The sequence below is a fragment of the Pteropus vampyrus genome, unplaced genomic scaffold (assembly GCF_000151845.1).
Source record: "Pteropus vampyrus isolate Shadow unplaced genomic scaffold, Pvam_2.0 Scaffold593, whole genome shotgun sequence".
In the NCBI taxonomy this organism is placed as follows: Eukaryota; Metazoa; Chordata; class Mammalia; order Chiroptera; family Pteropodidae; genus Pteropus; species Pteropus vampyrus.
Genome location: NW_011889374.1, coordinates 184,903 through 200,104, shown reverse-complemented (window position 1 = coordinate 200,104; position 15,202 = coordinate 184,903).

The following is a 15,202-nucleotide window of genomic DNA, read 5'->3' as shown; positions in this document are numbered from 1 at the left end:
CACAGCGCTTGGCCCGAGCGCGGGCGACGGAGTGCGGCGCGCGCCTTGTGGCAGGAGGCGCACTGCGGGGCGGGCATCGCGGGGTCCCGGCGGAGTGGAAGGGGTCGGCTTCTCCTGGACGGGGAGAGCGGAGGCGGGTTACACGTGGATTCCAGATGGCGGGGTCGTTGCCTCCTGGGAGGCTGCCCGGATAGCGCCCAGAATAAACCCAGTGCCTGGAACATTCTTCCCCAGAACTATGCAGTCCTGGCACCTTCAAGTCTCAGCTTAAGTTTGCTGTTGTTATTCGTTTATTCGTTCGTTCGTTCGTTCGTTTGTTCGTTCATTCATTCATTCATTCATTCATTCAACAGATACCAACTTGGCGGATCCCAGGCACTGGGGACACACAGCAGTGAACAAAGCTTAAGCTTGTTCTCATTCATTCATTCAACAGATACCAACTTGGCAGATCCCAGGCACTGGGGACATACAGCAGTGAACAAAGCAGGAAAGGCTGCGGGCACTCAGTTCGAGTGGAAGAACCAACCCATGGAAAAGTAAGAAATAACCAGGATACTTTAAAATACGAGAAGTAACTGAGGGAGTTAGCGCTGAGATGAGGCCAGACGAACGAGGAGGAGGAGTCAGGCCTTAGAGGTCAGGCCTTAGATCGTGTTCCAGATAGAGTTCACCGCAAACGGAAAAGACCCGAAGGCCAGGGCCTGTCTGTGTTCAGGTGGTTGGGGAGCCTGTTGTGGCGAAGGCAGGAGAAGGTTGGGGGCTTGGAGGCTGGCAGAGCGAGGGGCTTGGAGGCTGGCAGGGCGAGGGGCTTGGAGGCTGGCAGGGCGAGGAGCTTGGGCTTTATTCTGAGATCCGAGCCCATGGAGGGTTTTAAGCTGTGGGGTGGCGGGATCTGATTCTTGTTTTAACAGGATCCCTCGGACTGCTGTGTGTGAATAGAGGGTGGAGAGTGACAAGGGCCACCAGTCAGGAGGCTCTTTCAGTGAGCCAGGTGAGCAATAAGGTGGCTCGGAGCAGAGTGGAGGCCGTGAACGTAGAGAGAAGGGGTCGGATTCTGGATCCCCTTTGTAAGCGGGGCATTTGGGACTCACACGAGACTCAGGTGGGGGACGACAGTGGATGAGAGAAACAGGACTGGGGACAACTACGAGGTTTTGGCCTGAACAACTGGAAGGACAGTGGGACCACTTAGTGGGGAAGAGGTGGGGGGTAGGGGAGAATGGGGTAATAGTGTGAGAGGGGTAGGTTTAGGGCAGAGAGTCTGGAATTTTGTTTGGGCATGTACAGTTGAGGTCATTTGCTCGGGAAGTCTTTGCTGAACCCTGGGCTGGGTCTGGCACCTAGTCTGAGGTCCCACAGCCGCCTGGACCGCCCACCAGGCCAGCCCTGACCACTCTCGGTTGTAACCAGGACAGAGGACGGCGCGTTTGCATCGCACCCATCTTGGGGAGGAAGAACGAAGAGTCGGACCGGGTCGCAGAGTCCAAAGCGGGTCAGCAGCGACACTGCCTGCTTAGGACGCGCTCGACCGGAGGGCCGCGGGGAGACGGGCGTTGGGGGATCGCGGAGAGGAGCGCCGCGCCTTCTCTCCGGGGATGCCTACCGTCACGCGTCGGGGAGAAATATGGAGACTATCGAATACCATACGGCGGCGCGACAAAAGCCGCTGGATGGGCCCGCGGCAGGAGAAGGTACCCACCTGAGCAGAACGCGCGCTGGAAGGTCCGAGCTGCGAGAAAACGCGGAAGCCGGGGAAGACTACGACTCCCAGAAGTCTACGCGCCTCCGGCTCCCAGGAGCCCGTGCGGCGGTTCTCCCGAAAAGCGGACGGCCTTCGGAAGAGCTCGGCCTACAACTCCCGGCGAGCCTCGCGGTGACGTCACGCGCCCCGCCCCCGGATCCCAGAATGCTCCGGTCCGGTCCGGCCGCTGTCCCATCTGCACTCATTCCTGAATGCAGTATATTCTCCGGTACAGAAAGGGCTCCAGGAAGCTAGAGAAAGACGAAAAGATACGGGAGGTTTCCATGTTTTCCCCATAACGGAAAGACTTAACGAGCCGGGGCAAATTGTCTGGAGCATTCAGCCGTTCTTTTTAAGACGCCGAAGGATTTAAAACAGGCCTATGCAGCCTACGGTCCTTCTGCTCCTTTTACTTTGGCATTGCTTGAAGGACTGCAATACGAAACTCTGCCTCCCTGTGACTGGAAAACGATTGCTAGGGCTTGCTTATCGGGGGAGATTATCCATTATGGAAAAGCGAATGGCATAATCTCAGTGAACAGCAAGCCGGGCGTAAGGCACCGAATGCTATTTCTATTACGGTAGAAATGTTGACTGCAGAGGGACAGTATCTAGATTTGATGCAACAAATGATATTTCAGTCACAGGTATATCAACAAATTAACATTGGTGCTATGAAGGCTTGACGCGGTTTGCCTACATCGGGGGCCAAGTCTGAGGAACTCAGTGGCGAGCGACAGGGGCCGGACGAGTTATAGCGGGACTTTGTTTCCCGTCTTTTACAGGCAGTATCTAGAACAGTGTCTGATGCTGAGACAGGAAGAATAATAGTAAAACAGCTTGCTTATGAGAATGCCAATAAACCCTGCCAAACAGCACTTAGACCCCATAGGAAGACGGGTACGCTATCTGACTTTATTAGAACATTGCTGATATTGGGCCGGCTTACGTACAGGGAGCTGCATTGGCTGCTGCGTTAGCTCAATTCTTGGGTAGCTTAAAGGTCCCGCAGGGCAAAGTTGGAAAAGGTGGAGGAACTTGTTTTCGCTGTGGCGGAGTTGGACACCTTGCCAGGGAATGTCCTACCAGAAGCTTGGCTGACGGGCAGAGAGGCCACCCCACCCCTCCGGGTAGTGAGGTGAGCAAACCCAGGACACCTGGAATTTGTCCTAGATGTCAGTGAGGAAAGCATTGGGCTAATGTAAATCACGTCATGACGTCCGGGGCAATTTGCTGCAGGGAAATGGGCCACGCGGACGGGTTCGTTCATTCATTCATTCATTCAACAGATACCAACTTGGCGGATCCCAGGCACTGGGGACACACAGCAGTGAACAAAGCTTAAGCTTGCTCTCATTCATTCATTCAACAGATACCAACTTGGCAGATCCCAGGCACTGGGGACATACAGCAGTGAACAAAGCAGGAAAGGCTGCGGGCACTCAGTTCGAGTGGAAGAACCAACCCATGGAAAAGTAAGAAATAACCAGGATACTTTAAAATACGAGAAGTAACTGAGGGAGTTAGCGCTGAGATGAGGCAGACGAACGAGGAGGAGTCAGGCCTTAGATGTCAGGCCTTAGATCGTGTTCCAGATAGAGTTCACCGCAAACGGAAAAGACCCGACGGCCAGGGCCTGTCTGTGTTCAGGTGGTTGGGGAGCCTGTTGTGGCGAAGGCAGGAGAAGGTTGGGGGCTTGGAGGCTGGCAGAGCGAGGGGCTTGGAGGCTGGCAGGGCGAGGGGCTTGGAGGCTGGCAGGGCGAGGGGCTTGGAGGCTGGCAGGGCGAGGAGCTTGGGCTTTATTCTGAGATCCGAGCCCATGGAGGGTTTTAAGCTGTGGGGTGGCGGGATCTGATTCTTGTTTTAACAGGATCCCTCGGACTGCTGTGTGTGAATAGAGGGTGGAGAGTGACAAGGGCCACCAGTCAGGAGGCTCTTTCAGTGAGCCAGGTGAGCAATAAGGTGGCTCGGAGCAGAGTGGAGGCCGTGAACGTAGAGAGAAGGGGTCGGATTCTGGATCCCCTTTGTAAGCGGGGCATTTGGGACTCACACGAGACTCAGGTGGGGGACGACAGTGGATGAGAGAAACAGGACTGGGGACAACTACGAGGTTTTGGCCTGAACAACTGGAAGGACAGTGGGACCACTTAGTGGGGAAGAGGTGGGGGGTAGGGGAGAATGGGGTAATAGTGTGAGAGGGGTAGGTTTAGGGCAGAGAGTCTGGAATTTTGTTTGGGCATGTACAGTTGAGGTCATTTGCTCGGGAAGTCTTTGCTGAACCCTGGGCTGGGTCTGGCACCTAGTCTGAGGTCCCACAGCCGCCTGGACCGCCCACCAGGCCAGCCCTGACCACTCTCGGTTGTAACCAGGACAGAGGACGGCGCGTTTGCATCGCACCCATCTTGGGGAGGAAGAACGAAGAGTCGGACCGGGTCGCAGAGTCCAAAGCGGGTCAGCAGCGACACTGCCTGCTTAGGACGCGCTCGACCGGAGGGCCGCGGGGAGACGGGCGTTGGGGGATCGCGGAGAGGAGCGCCGCGCCTTCTCTCCGGGGATGCCTACCGTCACGCGTCGGGGAGAAATATGGAGACTATCGAATACCATACGGCGGCGCGACAAAAGCCGCTGGATGGGCCCGCGGCAGGAGAAGGTACCCACCTGAGCAGAACGCGCGCTGGAAGGTCCGAGCTGCGAGAAAACGCGGAAGCCGGGGAAGACTACGACTCCCAGAAGTCTACGCGCCTCCGGCTCCCAGGAGCCCGTGCGGCGGTTCTCCCGAAAAGCGGACGGCCTTCGGAAGAGCTCGGCCTACAACTCCCGGCGAGCCTCGCGGTGACGTCACGCGCCCCGCCCCCGGATCCCAGAATGCTCCGGTCCGGTCCGGCCGCTGTCCCATCTGCACTCATTCCTGAATGCAGTATATTCTCCGGTACAGAAAGGGCTCCAGGAAGCTAGAGAAAGACGAAAAGATACGGGAGGTTTCCATGTTTTCCCCATAACGGAAAGACTTAACGAGCCGGGGCAAATTGTCTGGAGCATTCAGCCGTTCTTTTTAAGACGCCGAAGGATTTAAAACAGGCCTATGCAGCCTACGGTCCTTCTGCTCCTTTTACTTTGGCATTGCTTGAAGGACTGCAATACGAAACTCTGCCTCCCTGTGACTGGAAAACGATTGCTAGGGCTTGCTTATCGGGGGAGATTATCCATTATGGAAAAGCGAATGGCATAATCTCAGTGAACAGCAAGCCGGGCGTAAGGCACCGAATGCTATTTCTATTACGGTAGAAATGTTGACTGCAGAGGGACAGTATCTAGATTTGATGCAACAAATGATATTTCAGTCACAGGTATATCAACAAATTAACATTGGTGCTATGAAGGCTTGACGCGGTTTGCCTACATCGGGGGCCAAGTCTGAGGAACTCAGTGGCGAGCGACAGGGGCCGGACGAGTTATAGCGGGACTTTGTTTCCCGTCTTTTACAGGCAGTATCTAGAACAGTGTCTGATGCTGAGACAGGAAGAATAATAGTAAAACAGCTTGCTTATGAGAATGCCAATAAACCCTGCCAAACAGCACTTAGACCCCATAGGAAGACGGGTACGCTATCTGACTTTATTAGAACATTGCTGATATTGGGCCGGCTTACGTACAGGGAGCTGCATTGGCTGCTGCGTTAGCTCAATCCTTGGGTAGCTTAAAGGTCCCGCAGGGCAAAGTTGGAAAAGGTGGAGGAACTTGTTTTCGCTGTGGCGGAGTTGGACACCTTGCCAGGGAATGTCCTACCAGAAGCTTGGCTGACGGGCAGAGAGGCCACCCCACCCCTCCGGGTAGTGAGGTGAGCAAACCCAGGACACCTGGAATTTGTCCTAGATGTCAGTGAGGAAAGCATTGGGCTAATGTAAATCACGTCATGACGTCCGGGGCAATTTGCTGCAGGGAAATGGGCCACGCGGACGGTTCGGTTCCGCCCTCATCAAATAATGGGGGCCCTTACTACCAACCCATGGGTGGTCCTTTGCAATGCACCAGAGAAAGTTCAGAGGTCTACACCTTTTCCATATTTAGGAACTATAATTTTGCAGCGAACAATTAAACCACAAAAGGTTCTAATTCAATTTGACTCATTAAAGACACTTCATGATTTTCAGAAATTACTTGGAGACGTAAGTAATTAGGGCACGATTAGGAATCACCACAGGACAACTACAGATTTTATTTGATATTATGAGAGGAGATTCTGATCCTTCTTCAAGAGAATTAACTCCTGCTGCTGAACAGGCTTTACAATTAGTAAATGAGGCCATAGAAAATACACAGGTCTATCACATAGACTCCTCCCTGTCTTCGATATTAATAATTTGTCCAACTAAACCTCTTCCAACTGGAATTATATGGCAGAAACCAGGGCCAATAGAATGGTTACATTTGTACAATTCTGCTTCAAAAGTTCTTGACCCTTATTATGAGTTAGTTTCTCTTCTTACAGATAAGGGTCGAACTTGGATGCAACAGCTCTTGGGAAGAGATCCTAATATAATTATTCCTTATAATCAGAAGCAGCAAGCATGGTTAAATCAGTATTCTGATTCGTGGTCATTATCTGTAGCTCAATATAATGCAACCATTGATTGTCATTATCTACCTGATAAGCTAATACAGTTTCTAATACAAACACCTGTTATTTTTCCAAAGGTGGTTTTTCAAGTACCTATTTCTAAAGCTATTACTGTCTTTATGGATGGTTCCAGTAATGGAGTTGCTGCTATACATACCCCTACTCGGACTTATTCAAAGCAAACTAACGTGACTTCATCTCAGAGAACTGAGTTATTGGTTTTAGTATGGGCTTTAGAGCCGTTGGTTTTAGTATTGGCTTTAGAGCTGTTTCCACAACAACCTGTAAATATTTATTCAGACAGTGAAAGTGCTCATCAAATTGTTAAGCAATGTCATCAAAGCCAAATCCATCTGCCTTCTCCTCATTATGGAGTTAATCCACGAGGACTGTTAACCTAATCATATCTGGCAGATGGACGTTACTCATGTTGGGTCTTTCCGAAATACTCCATATGTTCATACCACGGTAGATACCAGTTCTGGCTTTATATATGCCACTGCTCATTCAGGTGAAAGTTCTGAACATGTCATTGGTCATCGTTTGCAAACATTTGCAGTCCTTGGCCTTCCCAGGCAAATAGAGACTGACAACGGGCCTGGATATACTAGGAAAGCATTTCAACAATTTTGTAAATTTCAGATTGCATACGTGACAAGTATATCCTATAATCCTCAAAGACAAGGCATTGTGGAACGTGCTCACCGTACCCTAAAAGTTCAAATACAAAAACAAAAAGGGGGAGTCAGCACCATGACTTCTTAGAGTATCTTAAACCTGGTACTTTTTCCTTTAAAGTTTTTGAACACAGATGATGATGGTCGAACAGCCGCAGAACGGTTCTGGTCTCCTTCCGGCACTCTGCGAGCAGTGGTTCGTTGGAAGGATCCATTAACTAATGAATGGCATGGCCCTGATCCCATTTTAGTGTGGGGCCGGGGGCGTGTTTGTTTTTCCTGAAGGTGCAGATGGACCTCGTTGGCTGCCTGAGAGGCCGATCAGGCATTGTGACGATGGCGGATGGATCAGAGCCGGAGAAGCTCGTCCTTCCTCTGAAGCGCCTGAAGATCACTCCTCCGGTAGTTCCACAATCCAGGGGAACTCGGAGCGCAGGTAATCCCACGTGGGGGGATATTAAACCCATGATTGGTCTCATCGCCTTGTTGCTCATAAAAACTGGATGACACCTGGAGGGTACGTAGCCTCTTTGATGACCACCCCGAAAGGACACATTCGAAAGTCCTTGTGGGGAGCCTTTGCAGCTTTGGACTTTGTTAATCTATCTGATTCGTCTACTGCAGATTTGAATATTAAGCATAGCTATGGGGTTCAAGCCTGTGTTGGTGCCCCCTATGTTTTTCTAGTTGGACAGTTGCAAACAAATGCTTCCAATGGACTTCTTAATGTATCTCGTACCAATTGTAATTCAACCGATTGCGTGGGTCCCCATAATAAGGGGTCAGATCTACTGGTTTTAAATCAACCAAGTTCTATCATGTTACCAACTAAATTAGTAGAACCTCGGTATGATGATAGTGGGGTACGAACTCTGTTAGAAATGAGATCTGCTTCGAGTAGAGATAAGGGAATTACCGGACTTGTTGTTGCGGGACTAGTAGCTTTCGTGTCCTTAATAGCTATGGCAGTAACTGCAGCAGTGGCCTTATCTCAAAGCAGGCAAAATGCTAACTTCGTTAAGGAGTTGGCTCATAATACTTCTATGGCTATGAAGACACAAGATACTGATTGAAAATTAGAGGTTAAGCTGAACGCCTTAGAATCTGTCGTAGTGCAGATAGGAATTTGAAGTAGAAGCTCTGTAAAAAAAGAGCATGTGTGCGCTGTCGTGCTGCTTAGAAGGGGCGTGTGGAACTAATGTAATCTCTAATCAATCTAAGTGGAATTGGCAACAGGTACAATTGCGTTTACAACGTGTTTGGCATCAGTCATTTAAGTCTAGATTTGCGTAATTTCCATCAGGAGAGTTTGGATATACAGAATGCAAAGGATACTATTATTAATCCAAGAGATTCAGCTAAAGATTTATTAGATAATTTGCAAGGATTTAATCCTTCCAACATGCTTAAATATACTTTTTGGATTTTAGCTGGAATCGTCTGCTTACTTATTGTATTCTTCTGTGCTTTTCCAGTCCGCTGCCGAATCATCCAGCGACAATTAATACGGTCTCAAATTGGTCTGCATTCATTGCGGCTTCTAATTGAAAGGGGGAAATGTGGAGAGTGGTTTGTAAGCTGACGAGGTCCTTGGAAACTGTGAGGGCAACCAAGGGTTCCCTCGCCTCCGCAAATTCTTCCCGAGAACAAGATAGTACAAATATAGCCACAGGCAGATAAATAAGCTGAAGGCCATGAGCAAAGGTGGTCTCGGATAAACAGAAAAAAACAAAGTTACTATGCTTTAGAGAAACTGCTTATGCTGGCAGCAATTGTATTTTCTTGTCTAAAAGCAGCTTGCAAAAATAAAACTGGACCGTTGTTCACCATTCGGTGGACTTTGGACCTCCCGACCCCTGCTTTCTGTCTTCTTTCTTTTCTTCATGTCCCACCGTTCCCACTCGAGTTTATTTTCCAGGGCCACGCTGGACGTGGCAGGATTGACCACTTGCTGGATGTGGCACTCAGCCTTCCAGCCCCCAAACCACCCCCTCTTCTTCGTGGTGTATCTATTCTAAGTTCCTCTTGTGTCTACCTACGTGAGGCCCTTCCCTTGATAGGATTTAGAGTGGAGGGTGACAGGGGTGGGGGACATTCGAGTGTCCAAATCTGTTGCAAGGGTTAAACCCTGGTCTTCAGGCTCATTCATTTGTTAACCATTTCCCGAGGCTTCCTTTGCACCAGGCCCTGCTCTGTGAGACACAGGCATTTCAGGCCTGTTCTGGTGATAAAGCTGGACGCAAGATACTAGATGTCACGGGCTGCTAACCAGGACATGGCGGAGTGTGGGGGCGATAGCCTGTGCCAGACACTGTACCCTGCACTGCCCACGCACCATCATAAAATCTTCTGTAAAGTGGGGAATGACGATAATAGTACCTGCTAGGCAGAGTGTTCGTGAAGATAAATGATTTATGGACCAAACAGTAAACTTTCATTATTTTCATCTCATTTAATTCTCAAAATCACAGCTGGCTTCCTTTTCTGGGGCAGCCATAAATTTTCTTTTAAAGCAGGCTGTGATGTGGGGATTTCGAAACCTCAGTCAACCTATACATAGTCTAAGTCACTTCCCAGCTGGGGTTGATTCTGTTCCCCAGAGAACATTTAGCAATGGCTGGGGACATTTTTGCTTGCAACAGCTGGGTAACAAGGAGAAGGCTGTGGGGTGGTATGTGGTAGGTGGAGGCCAGATATGGCCCCAAGCACCGCCCATCGTGGCCTGTCATAACAAAGTTATTCAGCCCCAAACAACAGTGCCAAGGCTGAGAAAGCCCGGCCTGCGCGGTAGTCTGCTGTGCTTTGGTTTTCTCCCCCAAAACTAGTTTACAAATTCACTTATTTCTGTGTCGGTTTTAGTCTCCCGCTTTGAAAGTTTCTTTAGCTAAATATTTAAGCAGATCTCAACACCACTCGCATACTTTTGAGTGAGAACTTGGTAAAAAGGTTAACTTCGAGCTGGGTGTCAGTGAAGAAAAGAGGATGTGAAAGCCGGCCTGCCCAGGTGACTAAGCACCACTTGCTTAGTTGTGTGACCTTGAGTAAGTGGCTTAAAGCTTTCTGTGTCCTCCTCACGGTCATTGGGGATGGTAATAGCAATCGTTGGGAGAATTCAATGAGTTAATGTATGTAAAGGATTAAGGCTAGTGCTTGGCACTTAGTGCGGTAAAGTGTGCGGGGGCGTAGGGGGTGGGCAGTGTCTTGTCCTACGTCAGTTACTTGAGGTAGCAGTTATCGGCAGTGCAGAGACCTCAACCTGTTCCCTTTGTCCTTAGTGGCCGTGTTCCTCAACCAGCTGGCACCATTGGGCGGAAGTTTCTCGTGGGCACTGCAAACATTTTACATTAACCACCAAACAAAGCAGATTTTGAGTCAAAAAGCATCGTCAATAATGAAGAGTATCATCATAGACAAGAAAGAGATAACCAGGTAGAGAATAATGCACACCGAGTCTAACAGAGATCGTTAATTTTTACTTGGACATTTTATTCAGTGTAACTTGAACAATTTGTCCTTGAAAACATTCCAGTGAAAACACACACACACACACACACACCCACCCACCCAGTTTTACTAAGCTCTAATGCTTTGGCCATTCTGAATCCAGAACATCCCAACACGAGCCAAGCGGGTAGAAGAGAAATAACACAGCGCGGTGCAGGGCGTGTTGTGTATGTACCACACCCGGAAGCCCTCTGCCTCGTTAGATGAAACAGGTTCTCTGCCTCAAAAGACATTTCAGACCTCGACGTCTGGAAGTTTAGGAACCGCCTTAGAGCGAAAGCACAACCCGATCTGGGGCAAGTATTTCTGAGCCTAACAGATCCAACCAAAGAGATCCTGATGGAAAAAGTTGGTTTCATTCTGAAAGAAGAAACAGATTTCTAATGGTGGAGCTTAGGTGGGAGGAGGGGCTTCCGGGTGGTTCGGTTTCCACGCCTTCCCTGTCTGCAGTGTCTTTCCTGGAAAGTGTGGCCTTGGAGAGAACATAGTATGTGACTTAAGTCAGCCAAAGGTCCCCTCTGCCTCGGCCTCTCCCTTTTCATTGAAAAGTGGGGCCTGATAAACCTGGGCAGAGAGAGCGCTAGGCATCCCACCCTCTGACCACTGATTCCCTCAGCCTGACTCAGAAAACAGAGCTGGGACCTGCCATGGAGGAAAGGGGACCTGCCGGGACCTTCTGGACCAGGTGGGCTCCTACAGGATGGATAAGCACATCCACGGCAGCCAGGCAGCTTGCTTTCTACAAATGAAAATATGAAACGAAACTACCACATCACTTGGAAAACGTGGATGTATGCTCTGCTGACTCAAGTCTCGAAACACGCGTGAGATTTGCTGCTAGTTTAGGACATCAGATTTTTTTTCTTGACATCTTATGTAACTTTGGGAAACAAAAAAAATATAGGTTGATTTTATTGTATTTGGTTCAACGGTTGTGAAGTAGTCTAGTGTGTGTGTGTGTGTGTGTGTGTGTGTGTGCGCGCGCGTGTGTGTTTAGGAGTTAACAAGAATACATCCTTATGCTTCCGCACCTGGTGACATGATTCTTGCTGCCAAATTCTTTTTTAGAAAGATCATTGGTCATAATTTTTTCCAAGAGCTACGTCACAATCCTTATCATTGCAATATGAATTACAAAATGAGGAATAAGGAAAAAAATCATTTGTGAAATCTACAAAACCCTCGGATACTAAAATGCCTCTGTCACGTTTCCTGTGGAGTCAGAAGGGCCATGTTTTTACTGAGCTCTCCAGGGGACAAACCACGCTTTTGATAACAGCAGCCTTTCCTGTCCCAGCACGAGGAGGAGGCAGTCTGGAAAAGGGAGCTCTCCCCTGTGTGTGTGCAAAGCCATGGAAGAGAGCCCCGGGGGGGGGGGGGTGGGGCAAAAATGAGAGGCTTGTAAAATGGGAGGAGTAACCTTCTGGTTTTTCTCCCAGAATGGAACAGCAGAGGGGGCTCCTGTTGTTATTTCTGGGGGTACAACTGCTTGTGGGGTTATTCCTCTACCAAAACTAGTACCACTGTGGCTTCACGTCCTGAGGTGGAAGACGAGCTGCCTTCCGCGGCCCAGGTCTCCTCCCCAGGGATCCCCAGCAGGCCGTGCGCTCCAGCGTCAGCCAGATCCAGCCTGTGGATGTCAGTGAGGAGGATGTCAGTGAGGATGATTCGGCAGCTGCCCCATCACCTCGCCCTGCATCAGTAAGCTTGTAGGGGCCTCCGATGCGTCCAGCCCCTCGGCTTTGAAGAGTTGGTGGGAAGCCCCGTGGAGGGGCCAGAATCGAAGCAGGAGGCAACGGACCTGGTGGCTGGTGGCGATGGAGACAGTGCCCATTACCTATTGCTGCATCATTACACATCACCCCTAAATTGAGTGTCTTTAAACAGTCGTTAACTCTCAGAGTTTATGTGGGTCAGGAATTCGAGGAAGGGCTCAGCTGGGCAGTGGTCCAGGTTTTTCAAGCAGTTGCAATGAGATGTGGCAGGAGCTGGCCAGGCACCTCCATCTCCTGTGACCTCAAGGCCTCTCTGCGATGTCTCTGCAGTGGACTAGTTTGGGCTTCTTCACAGCATGGTGGCCTAGAGCTTACGTGGCAGCTGACGGCTTCAACGTAGAAGCCGAGTGGCCTTTTCTGATGGAGCCTCAAGAGCCACTTAGTATCACTTCTGCCACACTCCATTCACTGAAACAGCCATAAAGGTCTACCCGATTTTATGGGGCGGGAACACAGGCTCACCTCTCCACAGGAGGAGTGTCATAGTCACCTTGTAAGAAGGGCCTGTTGGATAAGACACTGCGGGCATTTTTACAAAAAATATAGTCTGCCGCAGAAGGAAAGGAGGCACAGCCAGAGGTGAGCGGGGACAGCGGAGCCCTCAGTGACAGTGGGAACTGAGCAGGAGGGTATTTCGAGACGTAGGGAGAGTGGGTGGCCTGAGAACCGTCCAGGAGGAGACCTGTGGGAGGCAGGTTAGGACTGGCGCTCAGGAGGCAGAGGCAGGACTTGGGGTCCATCGGAAGAAAAGTGCCAGGAGGTGATGAGCTCGCTGGGGGGTGGGGGACGGGAGGGGGGAGGAAGAAACAAAATGGAAGCCAGAGGAGAGACGCAGGCAGAATCAGAGGTGGAGGGGAAACCAGGAGGACAGCATTTTTGAGTCACCTGGGGCTGCTCGGAGCCCTTCGTGCTGGTGTTTGAGTTCCCAGAGCTGCCTTGATAAAGTACCACGAGTTAGGTGGTTTAAGACAATAGAAATCCTTTCACGGAGGCCAGAAGGCCAAAATCAAGGTGTGGGCAGAGTTGGTCCCTCCTGGACGTTCTGAGGGAGAAACCACCCTATGCCTGTCTCCTGGTATCTGGTGGTTGCCAGCAACCCTCGGCGTTCTTGGCTTGTTGGCACATCACTTCACTTTATGCCCCTGTGGGCGCTTTCTCTCTGGGGCGTCACACGGCCTTCTTTTTAGAACAGCGGTCATTGGTTTTAGGCCCACTCTAATCCAGTAAGACTGCATTGTAACCTATTACGTCTGCAAAGACTCTATTTTCAAATAAGGTTCATTCCGAAGTGCTGGGCGGACACGAATTGGGGTGGGGGAGGTGTCATGATTCGACCCAGTACAGCTGGGTCATGGAGTTTCTGAGGTAGGCCCCAGATTGTCTCTGGCCTCTACTTCTCTCGGGTGGCCCCTTGAAGATAATGATCCCAAAGAACCTGACGATGGAGCAGGGGGGTGGAAAAGAAGCCACTGTGGAGCTGGGAGGCCAATCCCAGCCACCTGACCGCTGGACACGGCACCACGCAGCAGCAGCGGTGCCCTGCTCTGGACAAGCCCAACTCTGCAGCACCTGCTCTTTCCCCTGCATCCCTTCCTGCAGCGCTGGCAACTGCACTATGCTGTCTATGTGGCGAACCAGGTGTGGCAGCCATGGGGAAGGGCAAGGGCAAGAGGGCACAGGGCTCCGAGCATGGTCTCGGACAGTCTTGGCTGAAGTTATCACTCTCTGAGCTGAGAGTGTCTGGCCAGAGAGTATCCGGAGGGCTGGATTTATGAGTCAAGAAGAACTGGAGTTGGAGGGAATTAGAGTCAAGGGCTATAGGCGTGTGCTAGACTGGCTGATCTAGGGTCAGCTCAAATGACCCTGAAGGACACAGTCTCACTGAGTCTGGGCCTGTCTGTGACTGGGGGCGATAAAGCTAAGGGGTAAATTAAAGGAGTTTGGGGTCAGTTAGATGCTTCTTTGAATCTCGGCCTAGCCCCTCTGTGTGGTCTGAGTGTTGGAACAGTCACTAATCCATCCATCCATCCATCCATCCATCCATCCATCCATCCATCCATCCATCCATCCAACACTGTTACTCAGAGTAACTATGTATAAGTTCGAGAACAGCTTATCCTCTGTGCCATGGTTTTCTCATTCATGAGACAGGGATGATAACAACACCTCCATCACTGGGTTGTGGGAAAAATTAATTTAATGAATGTAAAGCAGTGAGGCCAATACCTGGCACATAGTAGGTGCTCAATAAGTGATATGATGACGATGGGTGATTATGATGATAATGATGGTGATGATTGGTTTCGAAGGTGATGATTCTGGTAGTGACACTTATAATTAAGACGCTGCTGGTGACAGTGGTGATGGTAATGGTGATGGTGGAGCCCCTGCTCTCCAAGGGGCTGCAGCCCCTCTACACCAGCCTCATCGTGGACATCAATTCGCCAGCCTTGGGAGCGCCCAGTGCTGAGTTGATGGGTATCTGGAGGCTGGACTGAAATCCTAGAGACTAGGGTTGCAGGGCAGCCCTCCCACCCGGTTTCTTATTAAAGGAGAGTTTATTTTACTTGTTTCTTCTCTGCCAGCCCTAATCCTCATCCTTTCATTTCCATTCATTCGGGGTCCCACTCATATTCACCAAGCACTGGTTCTCTTCACGCTGTTCCAAGTGCTTAACATACTTTTACTTCTCATGCGAATTCATGGGAGCAGGCACTATAATCTTCCTTTTGAAAACCAGGACAGATGAGTTAAATAACTTGCCCAAATGGCGTAGAATCAAATACGGGAACCTGACTCCTGGTCCTGTCCACTTAAAGATTATGTTAGTCTGCTTCTTGTAGCAAAAAAAAAAAGTGGGGAAAAGAATGAATAAAAAACATGA